The sequence below is a fragment of the Mycteria americana genome, unplaced genomic scaffold, assembly GCF_035582795.1.
Source record: "Mycteria americana isolate JAX WOST 10 ecotype Jacksonville Zoo and Gardens unplaced genomic scaffold, USCA_MyAme_1.0 Scaffold_42, whole genome shotgun sequence".
Classification (NCBI taxonomy): domain Eukaryota; kingdom Metazoa; phylum Chordata; class Aves; order Ciconiiformes; family Ciconiidae; genus Mycteria; species Mycteria americana.
Window position 1 is genome coordinate 1,670,071 of NW_027445629.1, and position 17,499 is coordinate 1,687,569.

The 17,499-nt window shown below is 50.0% G+C and overlaps 1 long non-coding RNA gene across 1 annotated transcript; it reads left to right on the forward strand.

Annotated features, from left to right (window-relative positions):
* Positions 1-275: 275 nt before the first annotated feature.
* LOC142403685 (uncharacterized) lies at positions 276-16,922 on the forward strand. The gene is made up of 3 exons (XR_012773673.1): positions 276-319; positions 566-649; positions 16,789-16,922. It is a non-coding gene; the product is annotated as an uncharacterized LOC142403685 (long non-coding RNA).
* Positions 16,923-17,499: the final 577 nt, after the last annotated feature.

The following is a 17,499-nucleotide window of genomic DNA, read 5'->3' on the forward strand; positions in this document are numbered from 1 at the left end:
GAACTCTTTTCTTTCTGCGTCTTCCTGTCAGCGGTTTGCTGGTGCTGTTGCGTTTAAAACCCTGTAGCTTTTGGGGAGGACTCTCCTGGCCTTGTCCTGCAGCGAGGAGGCCTTGACAGCGAAGCCGGGCTCTGGTCTCCATCTGTTCCACCACTCCTGCAGATGTTGGCATCTGGCCGACGGCGATGTCTTACTGACCACTTCTCCTTTCTTTGCCCCCAGCCGATATGAAGGTGACCCAGAAAAGCTTCAGCTTTGCCCGCAGTGCAGTTTGCCCTTTTACTTTGTGTCTGCTGCAGATGGCACCAAGGCAGTGAAGGTAAAACACAGCTGTTTGGCTCAGCATCCGTGAGACCCTGTACAGCCCAAGGACACGGAGACTGTGGCAGGCAGGGAGGGCAGGCAGTGGGCTGGTACATCTGTTTGGTACTTGTCAGGCCCTGGTAGCCATAGGTCATTGCAGAGGTTTGGGCTGTTTTTCTCTTGGGGTGTGGGAACAGTTTCCGTCTGTGACAGAAACCCAGCGCCCCTCACTTGGAGTGACAAGCATTCTCCTTCTCATCAGCTCTTCAGTGATGCTGTCAAACCGGCAGTTGCTTACAAACAGAATTCAGGAGATTCCATGGACAAGGTCATGCGAGATCTGGAGGTAAGAAAGGCTCTATGGTTGTTGTTGTTGTTGTTATTATTATTATTATTATTATTATTATTATTATTATTATTATTATTATTGTTATTGTTATTGTTGTTATTATTATTATTATTATTTTCCTTTCATTATTTAATTTCCTTTCATTTCCTTTCATTTCCTTTCATTTTATTTCCTTTCATTTCCTTTCATTTCATTTTCATTTCATTGTTTCACTTCATATTTCATTTCATTCTTTCTTTTCATTTGATTTAATTTTCTGATTTCACGTATTTTTAATTTCATTTCATTTCCTTCATTCTTTTCATTTCGTTTAATTCTCTCATTTCATTTTATTTTCCTTCATTTGGGTCTCTCACTTCATTCTATCATTTCCTTTCATTCTTTCATTTCCTTTCGTTTCACGTCATTCTTTCATTTAATTTCACTTCATTTCATTTCATTTCATTTCATTTCATTTCATTTCATTTCATTTCATTCATTCAGTTAATTTCCTTGTTTCATTACATTTCATTCTTTCATTTAATTTAAATTCATTCTTCATTTCATTTCATTGCATTCTTTTATTCTGTTTCATTTAATTCTTTCATTTAATTTCATTTAATTCTATGTCATTTCTTTTCATTTTATTTTGTCATTTAATTTCATTCTTTCATTTCATTTAATTTCATTCTTTTATTTCATTTCATTTTGTCATTTAATTTCATTCTTTCATTTAATTTCATTCTTTCATTTAGCTTCATTTAATTCTTTCACTTCATTTAATTTCATTCTTTCATTTCATGTCAACAATTAATTTAATTTAATTTCATTTCATTTCAAATCTTAATTTCATTTCATTCTTTCATTAGATTCGTTCTATTTATTCTTTAATTTCATTTCATTTATTTCATTTAATTTCATTCTTTCACTTCCTTCTTTCATTTCAATCCTTCATTTAAAATCATTCCTTCATTTCATTTCATTTCATTTCATTTCATTTCATTCTTTATTTCACTTCATTTAATTATGTCAATCCATTTCATTTCATTTTACTCTTACATTTCATTTTGTTCATTTAATTTCACTTAATTTCATTCTTTAATTTCTTTTCAATCATTTCATTTTATTCTTTCATTTCATTTCATTTCATTTCATTTCATTCATTCATTTTATTTTATGAATTTATTTCAGTCCATTTCATGTATTATTTCACTTCATTCCATTTCATTCCATTTCATTCCATTTCATTTTATTCTTTTATTTTATCGCATTCTTTAATTTCATTTCAATCTTTCATTTCAGTCTTTCATTTTTTTATGTCATTTCCATTTCATGTAATTCTTTCATTTCATTTCATTCTTTGCATTTCATTTGATTGAATTCTTTAATTTCACTTATTTTTTTGTTACATTTCCTTGTTTGATTTAATTGCTTTCATTTCATATTATTTCATTATTTCATTTCAGTCCTTTTCATTTCATTCTTTCATGAGATTTCATTTCATTTTTTCAGTTCATTTAATTTCATTCTTTTATTTCATTGCCTTTTATAATTTCCTTTCATTTCATTTCATTTCTTCATTTAATTTGATTTTTTCATTTCATTAATTCATTTTATTCATGCGTTTTATTTCAATATTTCATCTCAGTGCATTTCATTTCAGTGCATTTTTTTATTTCATTTTTTTATTTCATTTTTTCATTTACTTTTTTATTTCATTTTTGCACTTCATTTCTTCATTTCATTTCACTTCAGTTAATTCTTACTGAAATTTGATTTGATTTCATTTTTTAATTTCACTTAATCTTATCTTTCCTTTCCTTTCCTTTCCTTTCCTTTCCTTTCCTTTCCTTTCCTTTCCTTTCCTTTCCTTTCCTTTCCTTTCCTTTCCTTTCCTTTCCTTTCCTTTCCTTTCCTTTCCTTTCCTTTCCTTTCCTTTCCTTTCCTTTCCTTTCCTTTCCTTTCCTTTCCTTTCCTTTCCTTTCCTTTCCTTTCCTTTCCTTCCTTCCCTTCCCTTCCCTTCCCTTCCCTTCCCTTCCCTTCCCTTCCCTTCCCTTCCCTTCCCTTCCCTTCCCTTCCCTTCCCTTCCCTTCCCTTCCCCCTTTGCCCTCTTGCCTGCATTGCATTTCTTAATTTCATTTCCTTGTTTCATTTCTTTCATTCGTTTTATTTCATTATTTCTTTATAGTGCAGTTAATTTCATGTTTTAATTTCTTTTCATTATTTCTTTTAATTTCATTTGATATAATTATTTCATTTCACTTAATTTTTTTCTTTCATTGAATTTCCTTCTATCATTTCATTGCATTCATTTCATTCTTTCACTTCATTTTATCTTTTTTCATTATTTCTTTTCATTGAATTGCATTTCATTTCATTCTTTCATTATATTTCATTTCATTACATTTCATACCAGTCTTCTGATTCATGTAATTTCATTTTATACTTTCTTTCATTATTTCATTTCATTTAATTTCATTCTTTGATTAAATTTCATTAATTTTATTTATTCGTCCCTTTCCCTTTCCCTTTCCCACCCTTGCCCTTGCCTTCTTCATTTAATTTCATTTCAATCTATCTTTTCATTTCATTTAATTATATTTCATTTCATTATTTCCTTTAATTTCATTCATGTCATGTTCATTTCATTACATGAAATAATTACATAATTACACAATGAAATGAAATAATGCAATAATGAAAGACTGAAATGCAACTATGAAATGAAATGAAATAATAATATAAAATCATGAAATAAAATTAAATGAAAGAATGAACTGAACTGAACTGAAAGAATGAAATAGAATAAATGAAATGATATGAAAGAATGAAATGAAATGAAATAATTCTTTTCTTATACTTTCATTGTTTCATTCTTTTATTTCATTATTTCATTTCATTATTTCATTTTTCATGTCATTCGTTCATTTAATTTAATTTAATTTCATGTCATTTCATTGCTTCATTTTATTTTATTTCATTTCATTCCTCCATTACATTCTTTCACTTCATTCTTTCATTTCATTTCATTGTTTCATTTAATTTCATTCTTTCATTTCTTTCATTCATTCATTCATTCCATTCTTTCATTTCATACTTTCATTTCTTGCATTATTTCATTTCATTGTTTCTTTTCATTTAATTTCATTTTTTCATTTCATTCATTGCATTTCATTTCATTTCAATACATTCCATTATTTCATTTCCTCTTTTCATTTCATTCTTTCATTTCGTTTCATTTCATTGTTTCATTTTGTTGAATTTCTTTTCATTTCATTTCATTCTTTCTCTGCATTCAGTCATTTCATTGTTTCATTTCATTCTTTCCTTTCATGAATACATTGCATTGCAAAAGTCCTTCCTCTCTGTAGTGTCCTGGTTTTGGCTGGGATAATTTTCTTCCTAGTAGCTGGTATAGTGCTGTGTTTTGGATTTTAGTATGAGAATAATATTGATAACACGCTGATGTTTTGGCTGTCGCTAAGCAGTGTTTACACTAGTCAAGGACTTTCTCAGCTTCCCATGCATTGCCAGGTGCGCAAGAAATGGGAGGGGGCACAGCCAGGATTGTTGATCCAAACTGACCAAGGGGCTATTCCATACCATATGATGTCATGCCCAGTATATAAACTGGGGGGAGCTGGCCGGGGGGTAGCGGTCGCTGCTTGGGGACTGGCTGGGTGTCGGTTGGTGGGTGGTGAGCAGTTGTATCGCTTTTTTGTTTTCTCTTTTCCCTCCCTTGATTTTTGTTCTTCTCTCTCTCTCTTGTTGTTTTCATTCTCATTACAATTCGTTATTATTATTACTATTATTTTGTTCCAATTACTAAACTGTTCTTATCTCAACCCACGAGTTTTCTTACTTTTGCTCTTCCGATTCTCTCCCCCATCCCACCAGGGGGGAGTGAGTGAGCGGCTGCGTGGTGCTTAGCTGCCGGCTGGGGCTAAACCACGACAGTCCTTTTTGGCGCCCAACGTGGGGCACGAAGGGTTTGAGATAATAACAGATTAACCAGAGCGTATTAAGGAATTTAGATCTGTTGGTAGTTGTTGGATGTGATATTGATCCATCTGTTCTTAGCATTGGTTTACCTGATCTGCACCATGCTCATTTTTTTGCTGTACATGTTAAAGATCGGTGTTGGTTTTTGCAGTTTGCTGTGCTCTGCTTTAATTGGTGATGTTTTGCCTGTGAGATTTGTTATTAAAACAGTGACCTTGGGTTTATTTTGGTATCTAAGTGCTGTACTGAAACCGTTATTGTATGTTGGGTATCACCTTATGGAGAAAATTCGCAATTTTACCTCTTCCTCTGAGAGGTTTTTTATGGAGGAAATGCAGAATTGTACCTTCACTACTTTCTTCTACAATGCTTCCTCCTTCATTACAGTAACTTTTCAGTATCTTGAACATCCTTGGGTAGTTAAGATAATTCTATTGGTATTACTTGGGTATACTGTTTTGATCTTGTCCAAGATTAGTAAGCAATTTAAGAATATCATCCAGAGATCTGCCCCAAGGCCGGATAGTTATGAGTGGCAGGGTGTGTGGGATAGCATGGGCAAATGCCTAAGTTATTGGGCACCTCCAGTGTTTTGGAACTTCACTCCTGAACAAGTGCAGAATCCTGAAAAATTAGTAGAATATTTGGAAAAAGTATGTCGTCACCCTGCCAATTCTAGAGAGACACAAATCACTGCAATGTGCTGGGGTCTGGCCCATGCCTACCGAGCCCTGTTCAACACTATCCAGAACCCTCAAGGATCTGGTGACAAAATGACAGGCACTGCGGCTACTGCAGCCCCCGCTGCGACAGGCACTGCGGCTACTCCGATTCCCCCTGCAACAGGCACTGCGGCTGCTCCGATTCCCCCTGCGACAGGCACTGCAGCTGCTCCGATTACCCCTGCGACAGGCACTGCGGCTGCTCCAATTCCCCCTGCGACAGGCACTGCGGCTGCTCCGGACAACTCTTACAAGCACTGCAGTCACACCAGTCCCCCCTGCGACAGATGATGCGATTCAACCAGGGAATCAACCCATGTCAGTATCAGTCGCCCCTATACATAAGAAGAAATCCTGGAAGCGAAAGTCAGCTCGTTTAGAAAGGGAAGATGAAAGAGCAGGGCCATCACAGGGAGAGGAAGAGGAAGAGGAAGAGGAAGAGGAAGAGAAGAGGAAGAACTTGTAAACAAGACGGAAACCACCCGATCCCTATCCCTGAGTGAGCTGCGAGATATGCAAAAAGATTTCAGCCATCGTCCAGGCGAGCATATTGTCACCTGGCTGCTCTGATGCTGGGATAGTGGGGCCAGTAGCCTGGAATTAGAGGGTAAGGAAGCCAAGCAGCTGGGATCCATTTCTAGGGAAGGGGGCATTGACAAAGCGATTGGAAAAGGGGCACCAGCCCTCAGCCTCTGGAGGCAACTCCTGTCAGCTATGAAGGGAAGATATCCCTTCAAGGAAGATGTTGTATATCGCCCCGGGAAATGGACCACCATGGAGAGAGGTATCCAGTACCTGAGGGAATTAGCCGTGTTGGAAGTGATTTATGGTGACCTGGATGATGTGCGGTCACCCAAAGATCCAGATGAGGTCCAGTGCACACAACCTATGTGTGCACCGGCTTTCAGGAGGATTTGGACTATTTTCTTCCCTTTCTCAAAAACTTCTTCTGCTGTATTGCCTCACACAATTATGTCCTCAATATATTGCAGATGTTCTGGAGCTTTACCCTGTTCCAGTGCCGTCTGGATCAGTCCATGGCAAATGGCAGGTCTGTGTTTCCACCCCTGGGGCAATCGATTCCAAGTGTACTGGACGCCCCTCGAAGTGAAAGCAAACTGTGGCCTGCACTCTGCTGCCAAAGGGAGTGAGAAAAACGCATTAGCAATATCAGGTGTAGCATACCATTTGGCTGCTTTTGACTCCAGTTCGTACTGAAGTTCCAGCATGTCGGGCACGGCAGCACTCAGCGGCGGCGTGACTTCATTCAGGCCACGAGAGTCTGCTGTTAGTCTCCACTCTCCATTAGACTGTTGCACTGGCCATATGGGACTGTTAAAAGGTGAACGAGTCTTACTGATCATTTCTTGGCTCTCCAGTCGATGAATCAGCTTGTGGATAGGAATCGGGGAGACTCAGTGCGATATTGCCGCTGGTGCACCGTTGTGCTGGAGATAGGCACCTGTTGTTCTTTGACCCTCAGCAACCTCACAGCAGAAGGGTCCTCCAAGAGACTGGGCAAGGTGGACAGCTGTTTAATTTCCTCCATCTCCAAGGCAGCCGTACCAAAAGCCCACCAGTACCGTTTTGCATCCTTGAAATACCCTCTCCTGAGGTAGTCTATGCGAAGGATGCACGGAGCCTCTGGGCCAATCACAATGGGGGGCTTTTGCCACTCATTCCCAGTTAGGCTCACTTTGGCCTCCAATACAGTTAGCTGTTGGCATGCCCCTATCACTCCAGAAATACGGATAGATTCTGCCCCTGTATAGCTTGATGGCATTAGGGTACAGTGTGCACCAGTGTCCACTAAAGCGTTATACTTCTGTGGGTCTGATGTGCCAGCCATCGAATCCACACAGTTCAGTACACCCAGTTGTCCCTTTCCTCCTCCTGGCTGGAGGCAGGGCCCCTCTAGTCTTGGTCGTAGTATTCGTTAACCACTTCCTGTAAAGACGAGCCAGGAGTTTCTTCATTAAAATCAGGAGTAAGATCAGCCCTTTTACTCTGTCTGGGGAACTGCCCACTGGAAACTGGAGCACTAATCTTCCTGGAAGAACCCCCTTTGGTGATTGTTTTTCCTTGCGACTCACGTACCCGTGCCTCTAGGGTTGAGGTCGGTTTTCCATCCCATTTCCTCATATCCTCTCTGTGGTCACACAGGTAAAACCACAGGGTGCCCCATGGTGTGTACCCTCTATATCCTCTCCCTTGAGCAGAAGAATGAGCAGAAGATCCTCTCCCTTGAGCAGAAGATGCTGGCCCCGTTGTCCCAGCATCGGAGCAGCCAGGTGACAATGTGCTCACCTGGACGATGGCTGGAATCTTTTTGCATATCTCACAGCTCACTCAGGGATAGGGATCGGGTGGTTTCCCTCTCATTTATGAGTTCTTCCTCTTCCTCTTCCTCCCCTTGTGATGGCCTTGCTTTTTCATCAATCCTTTCTAAACGAGCTGACTTTCCTTCCAGGATTTCTTCTTGTGTATAGGGGTGACTGATACGGGCACAGGTTGGTTCCCTGGTTCAGCCACAGTGCCTGTCGCGGGGATTGGAGAAACGACAGTGCTTGTCATGGGGGGGGTTGGAGTAGCCACAGTGCCTGTCACAGGGGTTGGAGTAGCTGCAGTGACTGTCACTTTGTCGTCAGATCCAGAGACCTTCTCTTCCCCTTGAGGGTACTGAATAGTGTTGAACAGGGCTCGGTAGGCATGGGCCAGGCCCCAGCACAGTGCAGTGTCTCTCTAGAATTGCCAGGGTGACAGCATACTTCTTCCAAATATTTTACTCGTTTTTCAGGATACTGCACCTGTTCAGGAGTGAAGTTCCAAAACACTGGAGGTGCCCACCGCCCACCGCCCATACTATCCCACACACCCTGCCACTCATACCTTTCCAGCCTTGGGGCAGATCTCTGGATGGTATTCTCAAATAGTTGTTTAACCTTAAACAAGGCCTGAAACACATTCAGGAGACATAGCAGTAGGAACATGCTTGTATGAACAACCCAAGGATATTCAAAATTCTCAAGAGCTATTGTAATCAGCCTGGAGGAAAAGGGAAAGGTGAAGGAAGGGGTCTCCCCTGTAGAATGGTTCTGAGGAGAAGAGGTAAAAGGTGTAATTATTAATAGTTTCCGTGAGATGGCTCCCAAAGTATGGGGATGACAGCAGTGCTGAGTACAATTTCACGATCAAGAATTTTATCATACCATAAGCCAGCATTACACAGTACAGCAAAGCGATAACTTTAATCCACCTCCCAGAGGTGGCTGTCCTATGAGGTATTAAGCTAGCAGTGACATAAACAGCTGTACAATCCAGGTTCCTACGCTTGCCATATGACATACAAAGTCATCAGTGACATAAAAACAGCAGTATAAGCCTGGTTGCTGTGCCTTCCATGTAAGCTAGACAGCCACCCGTGACATCACAAGCACCTGCAGAAGCCGAGTCCCCTTGCGTGCCCTGTCAGTGATGAAGCAAGCAATGGTATAAAAACAGCTGCAAAAGCCATGGTCCTGCACCTGCCAAACAAGGTACACAGCCAAGAGTGACATCAAAAGAGCAGCAAAAGACAAGTTCCCGGTCTGCCATGTCAGCACCTCAGCCAACTGGGACAGCACAAGCACAACAGCATAAGCCTCGCTCCTGCACCTGCCTTATCAGCTAGACAGCCACCCGTAACAACTAAGCACCTGCAGAAGTGGGCCAGGACCACTGCCGAGAGAGATCTGGCAGGGTTGGGAGGGCTGAGTAGCACGCGGTGGTGGTAGCAAAAGGATAGCAAGGGCAGGGACGCGCCCGTGGGAGCACGAATCCTGAGAGATCCCTGGCTGCAGCCGCTGCCTTCAAGAAGAAGAGACTCTTCTTCTTGTGAAGAGCAACTGGGGAAACCCAGCGTACACCTGCATTTATCGAGTGCAGGTTCACGGGAAGATGGCAAAACCAGAAAGCCTCAACTGACAGCAGAGCAGAAAAGGAAGGACAAAAATGAAAAAGAAGAAAAGGGCGGGGGGAAGGCGAGGGAATAAATGATGTGGCAGTTCAGATCGGTGTAGAAGATTTGTCTCCAAAGTGAGACGCGCAAGAAGGTGGAGCGGGGGGTGGAGGGGAGGGTGGGAGTGCCCGCTGACATGCCTACCGGGCAGCCTGCAGGCGGGGCTGCGGTGCGACCAGCACTCCTTGGGACAGCTCTCGGGGGCTCCTGGGGCCGGGGGTTGGGAGCTCCTCCGTTACTTTCCCGATAGTGGGGCCGGAGGAGCGGATGGAACAATTTGGGCTAGCACCTTTGCGGCAACCCGGCTGTGCGTTTGTTGATTAACCCATACTTTCCATAAAATGGGTGTGGCGAGCCTGTCTGACTGGCCTGTCGGAAACCCCATTCCTCACCCCATCAACGTCCCCGTTCTAGAGCTCACTACTCTCTGCTGGGGCTCCGTTTGTGCCCGGGCGCGTGGCAGCCGTGTTGCCCCAGGGAAGCCCACAGGGCGTCCCCGCCCTGCTCAGCCCTGGGGAGCCCCATTGTGACGTCAGAGCCGCCACTATGAGGTCAGAGCTGGCCGCCCGCACAGCCCTGTGGCGCGCGGGCAAGGAGCCCACAGCTGCCGTGTGGCTGTTGCCCTGGGCAGGCGCGCTCCTGCTGCGGGGGAAGCGTGGGGCTGCTGCCGGAGCTGCTTTTGCCTGGGCAGGCCACACTGCTGGGGCTGAGGGGGAAGAGCTGAGCGGGGAGCCTGCCTTTGGCCAGAGATGGCGAGGAGAAAGGCACCCCAGAGAAGACGCCAAAGGGCCTCAAATGGCTCCTTGGAGAACACGGCCGACCAACAGCCGGCAGGGGAGGCAGCGGGGCCGAGCCGCTGCCAAACGAGCAGGTATGAAGCAGGCTGCTCCTGCCCGGGGCGTCAGGTTGGGGTGGTAGCAGGGACGCGGCCTAACACAGCCAGTGGGGCGTGGAGCAGCATGGGGAAGCTGACAGAGGCTTCTGAAGAAGAGCCCGGTGGCTTGAGAAGCCCCCCCTCCCCCTTCTGTGGGGAAGGGTCTCGGCTGAAAGCCTGGCTTGCTCTCCCGGCCAAAAGCCAGTGTGCAGCCTGGGCTTCTGGGGAGGCGGTAGCCTCGTGCTGCAGGGGTCGGAGCCCAGCCCTGCTGCACGGGGAGCTTTTGCTGCACGGGGAGGCCAAGCCCCTGGGGCCTGAGACTGGGCCCCTCTGGACGTTGAGGCGCGGTCCTGCCTGGCTGAGGGGAGCAGCTGTGCGGGGAGGAGAGGGGTCGGGAGACCGCCAGCGCCCAGGGAAGAGGTGGGCGGCCACGGTGGGGGACAGCAGCCTGTGCCTCCTCCGCGAACGGCCACCGAGAGGTGCCTGCCGAGGGGCAGGCTGGTGCCAGGGAGCAGGGAGGCATGGGGTGAGAATCGGGCTGCGCTGGCGGGTGGCCTTCCCGTGGCGGGGGACTGCTGCTGCCAGCTTGCTTCCTCTTCTCCCACTGCAGGCCTGTAAAGCAAAGGATGGGGAAAGTAGAGGGGGGGGCCCTGGAAGCAGCCCAGCTGTGCTGCCCTCTCTCGCTGCAGCTGGCACGTCCCCTGGGAAGCTTGCCCAGGACGACCGCTGGCAAGGGCCTCCGCTCACACAGCATGGCGACGGTGGGCAACCGGCATCTCTCTTTTCCCTCCCACAGGAGCCTCTGCACGGAGGTGGAGCTGGTGACACCCTTTTCGCAGTTCACTCCCAGCTCAGCCACTCAAGGGCTTGCAAAGTGGTGCAAGAAGGCCACAGAAACTGCAAGTAAGCTCAGCACTGCTGCTTGCTGTGAAGTCCTCGGGGGTGAAGTCGGAGAGCTGCACTGTGCCAGAGCTCTGGCCAAATGTCACAAGTGGCAGGAGAAGTGCAGGCTGCCCTGCTCTTCGCCCCAGGGAGGGAGTGCGTAGGGCTCGGTGCCCGCCTCCCTGCAGGGAGCCGAAAGACGCGTGGCTGGGCATCCTAGAGAAGAGACCTCAAGAGACAGGCCTAACTTTTCTCCGGTTTCTTTGCCCAGGGACAGTCTTCAGCCTTGCTGGCCAGCCGGCAGGTGCCCTTGCCTCCCTGTGGACACGTCTGCTGAGCACGTGCGTCTTCGCCGTGTACGTACTACGTGTTTCTGCTGCGGACAGGGGGAGAACGGAGATGTCTGAGGGCCAGTGCAAGCAAAGGGGAGAGCAGGGGGTGTTGCCCAGCCAGCTGCCCAGCGCTCCCGCTTGGCCGCCTATGCTCGGGCGCTGCTCGTGCTGTGGCCATTCCCAGGGAGAACCAAGAGCAAAGCCCCTCGGCAGTCTCACTCCCACGCACTTGCCAGAGGCCCAAACTTTGGCCGCGGTAGGACAAACTGCCGCATAGCCAGACGCTCGGGTGCAGAGCCACGCCTCCGCAGGGGAAAGGTTTTCCCCAGCTCTGGCAAGAGACCGCGCAGGTCTGGGCGGGCTCTGGGAGGAAAGCCAGGCAAGGCTCCTGCGCTTCCCAGCCGTGCGGAGAAACACCCCTAAGAGAGATCTGTGTGATCGCAAGTGAGAACAGGCCTGCTTTCTCAGCCAAAAGAGAGAGAGCAAGGTCCACACCAGAAAGACTCTGAAAAGCAGTCTTCATTTGCTTGACCTCCTTACTTCCTGCGATTATTTTTATTCTCTTTCGGAAGGCGCTCCTGGAGCCCTTCCTTTGCGGAAGAGCTGCCGGCAGTGTTGAACGGTGTGGAGAGACATTGTGTTCCTCCTGGGCCCTGCTCTGCCAGCTCTCTGTCAGCGGCAGGCTTCCAAAACGGTGGCTTTTTGGCCTGAAAACGGAAATCCACCTGTGAAGGGGTTTGCTCAGGAAGGACTTGGCTCACTGACAGCCACTGGACTCCCTCTTTTTCAGGCAAAGGATGGCCCCGCAGAGGAAGAGGTTCTTGAAAGTCATCTTCTTGTTGCTCCCAGTGGCTCTTGGTGAGTTTGCACGAGCAAGCATCTGAGCGCGACAGCCTGGCTGTGCCGGATGCCAGCTTTCCCTTTTGGCCCGTATGTGTGGGAACTCCCGTGGCCCAAGTGCTTCCTGCCTATGTCCTTGACTGGGACTTGCTTTCGGACTACCAGCACGAGCGGTAGTCTCCCAGCCGTGCTGCTGCTCTGGCCACTGGACCAAAAGGCTTGCTCAGTCTGCCAGTCTGCAAGAGAAGGGCGTATGTATTTCCAAGCCTTAACCGGGGATTCCCGGAGGGGCCGTGCAGGGGGACCAATGGAGAGGTACCTCTCCTAGCCCATGCAGCCTGGTCTCGGTGCTCACTGAAGCAGTGAGGGGAAATGGGGACGAGCTCTGGGGCACCGAGCACACCTGAAGGTCACGGCTGCGCAGCCCCCTGAAGCCTGGGGTGATGGCTCCCGGTCAGAGGCATGTCCTCTCTCTCTCTCTGCACCCCATGTTCCCCACCTCCTCAGCTAACCTGCTGCCCCACCCCCGAGGCAACAGGGAGGAGACAACGCGCCTGCAGGATCACTAGCAACCCTAGTCAAATAACTGTCTCTTGGTGATGTGAATTGCAGCTGGTGTTTACTGCGGGACCTCCCTGCCAGTGCGGACATTGCGGGCAAAGGGACTGATAGAGGTCGGTGACTCTTGTGGGACAGGCACCTCCTGCAAGGGAGCGTTGCTGACAGCGTGGCTGGATAAATCACGGGCTCTTCTGCTTCCACGCAGGGTGACCCAAAGAAGCAGCAGGGTTTGCCGTGCCTTCCTAGGGAAGCCTCTCCTGGGAAGCCCCGGCAGCTCCGGTAGTGGATACTCTAAGGGAGTGTTCTTCCCTTTCAGGAGCTGACATGCGCGTTTGCGGCAGAACCGGAGACCCTGAGGTAAGGGATGTTTCCCGAGCTGGAACTGGGTCTGTGCAGAAGCGTCAGCCGACCTCGTGCTACCTGCACTCGTTTTCCCAGCAGCCAGGGCTCCCGTACTTCCCTCCTGCCTTTGCCTTTTGCTCAGCCTGGTGAGGAAGGGAAGCACTCGCAAAGCAGGGAAAGCACACGTGTCTCTCCTCCTTGCTGAGCTCAGACGCTCCGCAGAGAGGATGGGCCGCTCTCTGACAAGACCCGCTTTCCTGTGCCTGCAGGAATGTGCACGCTTTGCTGGCAGAGCAGACCCAAAAGATGCAGCTTCTGCTGGAGGAGGTGGCTCAACTGAGGGCGCAGATCAGCAGTGCGAAGGTGACCGTGCATTTTGGGGAAGGAGGCGTGGCTGGGCAGAACCCCTGAGAAAGCACTCCTTGGCATTAGTGGTGGGCTCAGACTGCTGAGCGCAGCAAGCCAGCCTTTGCCAGAGCCTTGCTGGGTGAGCTTCTGCGCTGCGCAGGCCCTTCTCCGGGCCCAGTTTGATGGGGCCGCTTCAGGCAGCGGAGGACTCCCGACATCCTTCCCTTGGCGTGCCGGCTGCTCTGGCCGGGCCCCTGAGGCAGTGGAGAGACCCAGGCACGCTCACGGGGCCAGCCATGGCTGGCAGGGCCTGAGCCCGTCTCCCGGCTGACCTGGAGAGCGTGGAGGGTGGGGAGGAGGATGTGGGGACCCTTGTCAACCCACCTCGGGGCCGTGGCCATGGCCGTGGCCACAGATACCCTTCGTCAGTCCTCGTGGCTCATGCCAGCAGCAGAGAGTCTCTCAGCTCTGTGGACGAGGCTTGCCTCGCGTTTCTGACACTGACCCTTTGCCTCTCCGGGCGCTAGTAGCCACGCTGAACTGCCCGCTGATGTGGTCCTTTTCTGTGTTCGCTCATGGCTTTCCCAGGAAGTTCAGGAAGTGAACCAGGCCGTGTCCGAGATGGCTTCGGAAGTCTACGTCGAGATGTCTGACTGGGCCCTGAAAAGCTCCGGTACGGACACAAGCAGCCCAGTCTCCTTGCCCTGCGCTTGTCTGTAGCACTCCCCAAAGGAGGCTGGGCTCCAGGCGCTGCTTTCCAAAGTGGGGGAGCTTAAATGCTTCACGGGGTCCAAGAGCAAGGCTGTGGCAGAGTGGCTGGCTCATCCTTTGCTGCCCACGCAGCAAGCCCTCAGCTTTGGTCTGCTGTCATTCACGTGGGCGCCTGCTGTCTCCCAGCACCCTCAGACCTTCTCCTCGCGGCCCTGTGAAAGAAGCAGTCAGCAGGCACCTGGGTGCCGTCATTGCCCTGTGCAGCTGGGCACCCCCACCGCGTGCTGACGAGGACAGGACTGACAGACGTGGAGCTGGCCGGCGGCGTCAGAAATAGTGTCTGAGCACCAGGTCCTCCTAGTCTGTGGCCTCTCGCAGTCATCTGCTCTCCCCTCCTTGCAGGTGCCACCATTGACACGCAGAGAACTTCCGAGACCTACGACGGCAAAGAGAACTGGAGCTGCTGGGTTTTACGGTTCTTTTGCACTGCCAACCCTCCTGATACTATTTTGCAGGTATCGTAGCAGAAATCATCAGTGCTGGTTTCCTTCTTTCCTTCCTTCCTGTGAAGTTGGGGACCGACCTCAGGGGCTCTCCCCTCAGTCCAGCGGCGTGGCTCAAGCCCACAGTGTTGATCACAGTTCCTGAAACCAAAGCTCGAACGCAGGGCTGGGCTTGCTAGAAATCAGTGGTTCCCCTCAGGAGGGGAACAGAGCTGAACTGAGCGGAACTGCTGCATCTTGCCCACGGTCCTCTGTCACAGCTGGGTGAAAGACTTTCTCCCTGGTGACCCCGTTTCCACGCTCATCCCTAACGGTGCCTTTGCGGGGGGGTGGGAGGAACAGTGCACTGCAGAGCCACTGGGCAGAGAGGTGTTTCTGTAAGGCCCTGACTCGGATGGTTTCATAACCGGTATTCTCCTCTGTTCTGTAATACTGAGCACCCCCTTTGTCAGGCAGGGAAGGCGGCCTCCTGCTCCTGTCCATTCCCTCACGCGTGCCTCATTCTCAAGCTGAAACAGACCCCACAGACACACCGGCGCCTATGCTTCAAGCTACATGAGCAGCTGTGTTGGCCTCAACGCTCTCTCACATGTCATTGCTCTCGCGTTCTGGTTGCAGCCGGATGTTTCCCCAGGAAACTGCTGGCCTTTACAAGGGCGTCGGGGCCAGGCGGTCATCAGGTTGCCAGCACGAGTCCATCTGACTGCCCTCACTGTGCAGCACACCTCCAAAGACGTCTCTCCGTTTGGGACCGACTTCAGCGCCCCCAGAGACATCGCCGTCTTTGTAAGTCTCTGCTGGGTGCTTCTGGCGGGGATCTGGCCCTGGGGGAAAGCCATGACAGGGACTTGCTTGCTTTTGCACACCCTCTGAGGTTCGTGTCCTGCTCTCTCCTGAGCGCTGCCGTGCCCTAGCGGGGTACTTCAAGGGCTCTAGACGCTTCATCCTTCTCAAGACTTACTTATTCTGGCCAAAGCACCTCAGGGTTCTTGACCAAAACTCAAGGCGGAGACTGAGCTCCACCCTAACCAGCTCTAGACTACTGCTAGAGCCCCAGGAGAGGCTGGGTAGATAACAGGGCTGATCCAGCGCGTACGTTCCCTCTTTGGCGGGCCGAGTCTGAGCTGCTCTCCTTGTGCTTTACCCCTGAGGGAGTGGATGCGGACGGGGAAGAGGAAGCTCTCCTTGGGACGTTCATGTATGACGTGGCAAAAGAGGCCATTCAGACCTTCCCGCTGAAGGTACGGTCCATGCACGGGAGCAAGATGCCAGGGAGCGGAAGAGCTTTGCCTGCACGTCCATGGGAGGAAGAGCGTGAATGCTTTCTCCCCGGGCACAGGGGCCCGGACCACCGCTGAGAGAGACCTGGCGGGGTTGGGAGGGCTGAGTAGCGCGCGGTGGCGGTAGCAAAAGGATAGCAAGGGCAGGGTCGCGCGCGTGGGAGCACGAGTCCTGAGAGATCCCTGGCTGCAGCCGCTGCCTTCAGCAGAGCCAGCTGCACACGCGGCCACCCCACCAAAGCAACGCCTTTGTGCCGTGGAGAAACAGGGACGCCTGGTGGCGAAAGCCATCGGGCAGCACCGTCGCTCCATCCTGTGGCCTGCTGGCAAGCTGGACAGTGCCCTCTCCTCCCCGCATAGCATGCCCCTTCTCTGCCGGTGCTCTCACGCCTGCCAGGAGGAAGGCAGGCAGAGCGGAGAGCGGGAGCATGGTGGGGTTGCACACCAGCTGCCCCACGCATAGGAGCACCTCCCCAGCCTCTCTGTTAGCAGGGAGCAAGCAGCAGAGGAAAAGGGGCAGAGGGAAGAGAGATGCAGCCCCAGCCGGGCTGGCATGCAGAGGATGCCAGCTGCCTTCCCCCTCCCCGTGTCCCCAGCCTCCCCAGCAGCCCCGGTACCAGCAGGGAGCCTCACGTGTCCACAGCTGCTCCCACCCACTTTTGGGAGCTTGTTCCTGAGCAGGAACAGGGCTGGCAGGGGGAGAGACCTTGATTGCACTGTCACTCTTAACGCCTCCGCTTCCTTCTCCCGCTTTTCTTCACAGAACGCGCCGCTTCGCAGAGCCTTTTCATATATCAAGCTTCTTGTGAAGAGCAACTGGGGAAACCCAGCGTACACCTGCATTTATCGAGTGCAGGTTCACGGGAAGATGGCAAAACCGGAAAGCCTCAACTGACAGCAGAGCAGAAAAGGAAGGACAAAAATGAAAAAGAAGAAAAGGGTGGGGGGAAGGCGAGGGAATAAATGATGTGGCAGTTCAGATCGGTGTAGAAGATTTGTCTCCAAAGTGAGACGCGCAAGAAGGTGGAGCGGGGGGTGGAGGGGAGGGTGGGAGTGCCCGCTGACATGCCTACCGGGCAGCCTGCAGGCGGGGCTGCGGTGCGACCAGCACTCCTTGGGACAGCTCTCGGGGGCTCCTGGGGCCATTGAACGTGCAGGTTCTGCAGCAGCTGTACACCCTTGCACAGATCCAATACAGCCTGAATGGCATTTCTCCCTCCCACGTCGTTAACTGCCTGCAAGAAATTTAGTGAGCATGGAGGGAAACTCTCAGACTCAGGCAGCAACCTGGATACATAGGATCATTTCACCAGACCTGAAAAACTGGAGGGTCCCTGTAGTTTCACACCAGATATCAAGCCTGGGAAATTCCTCTAGCATGACAATAACAAATGAGCACAAATCTCCTTGGTTATGAGAGGTACAGTACGATCCTCATGCCAAGCTGCCCTTCTACATTGGCATTACAGCTTCT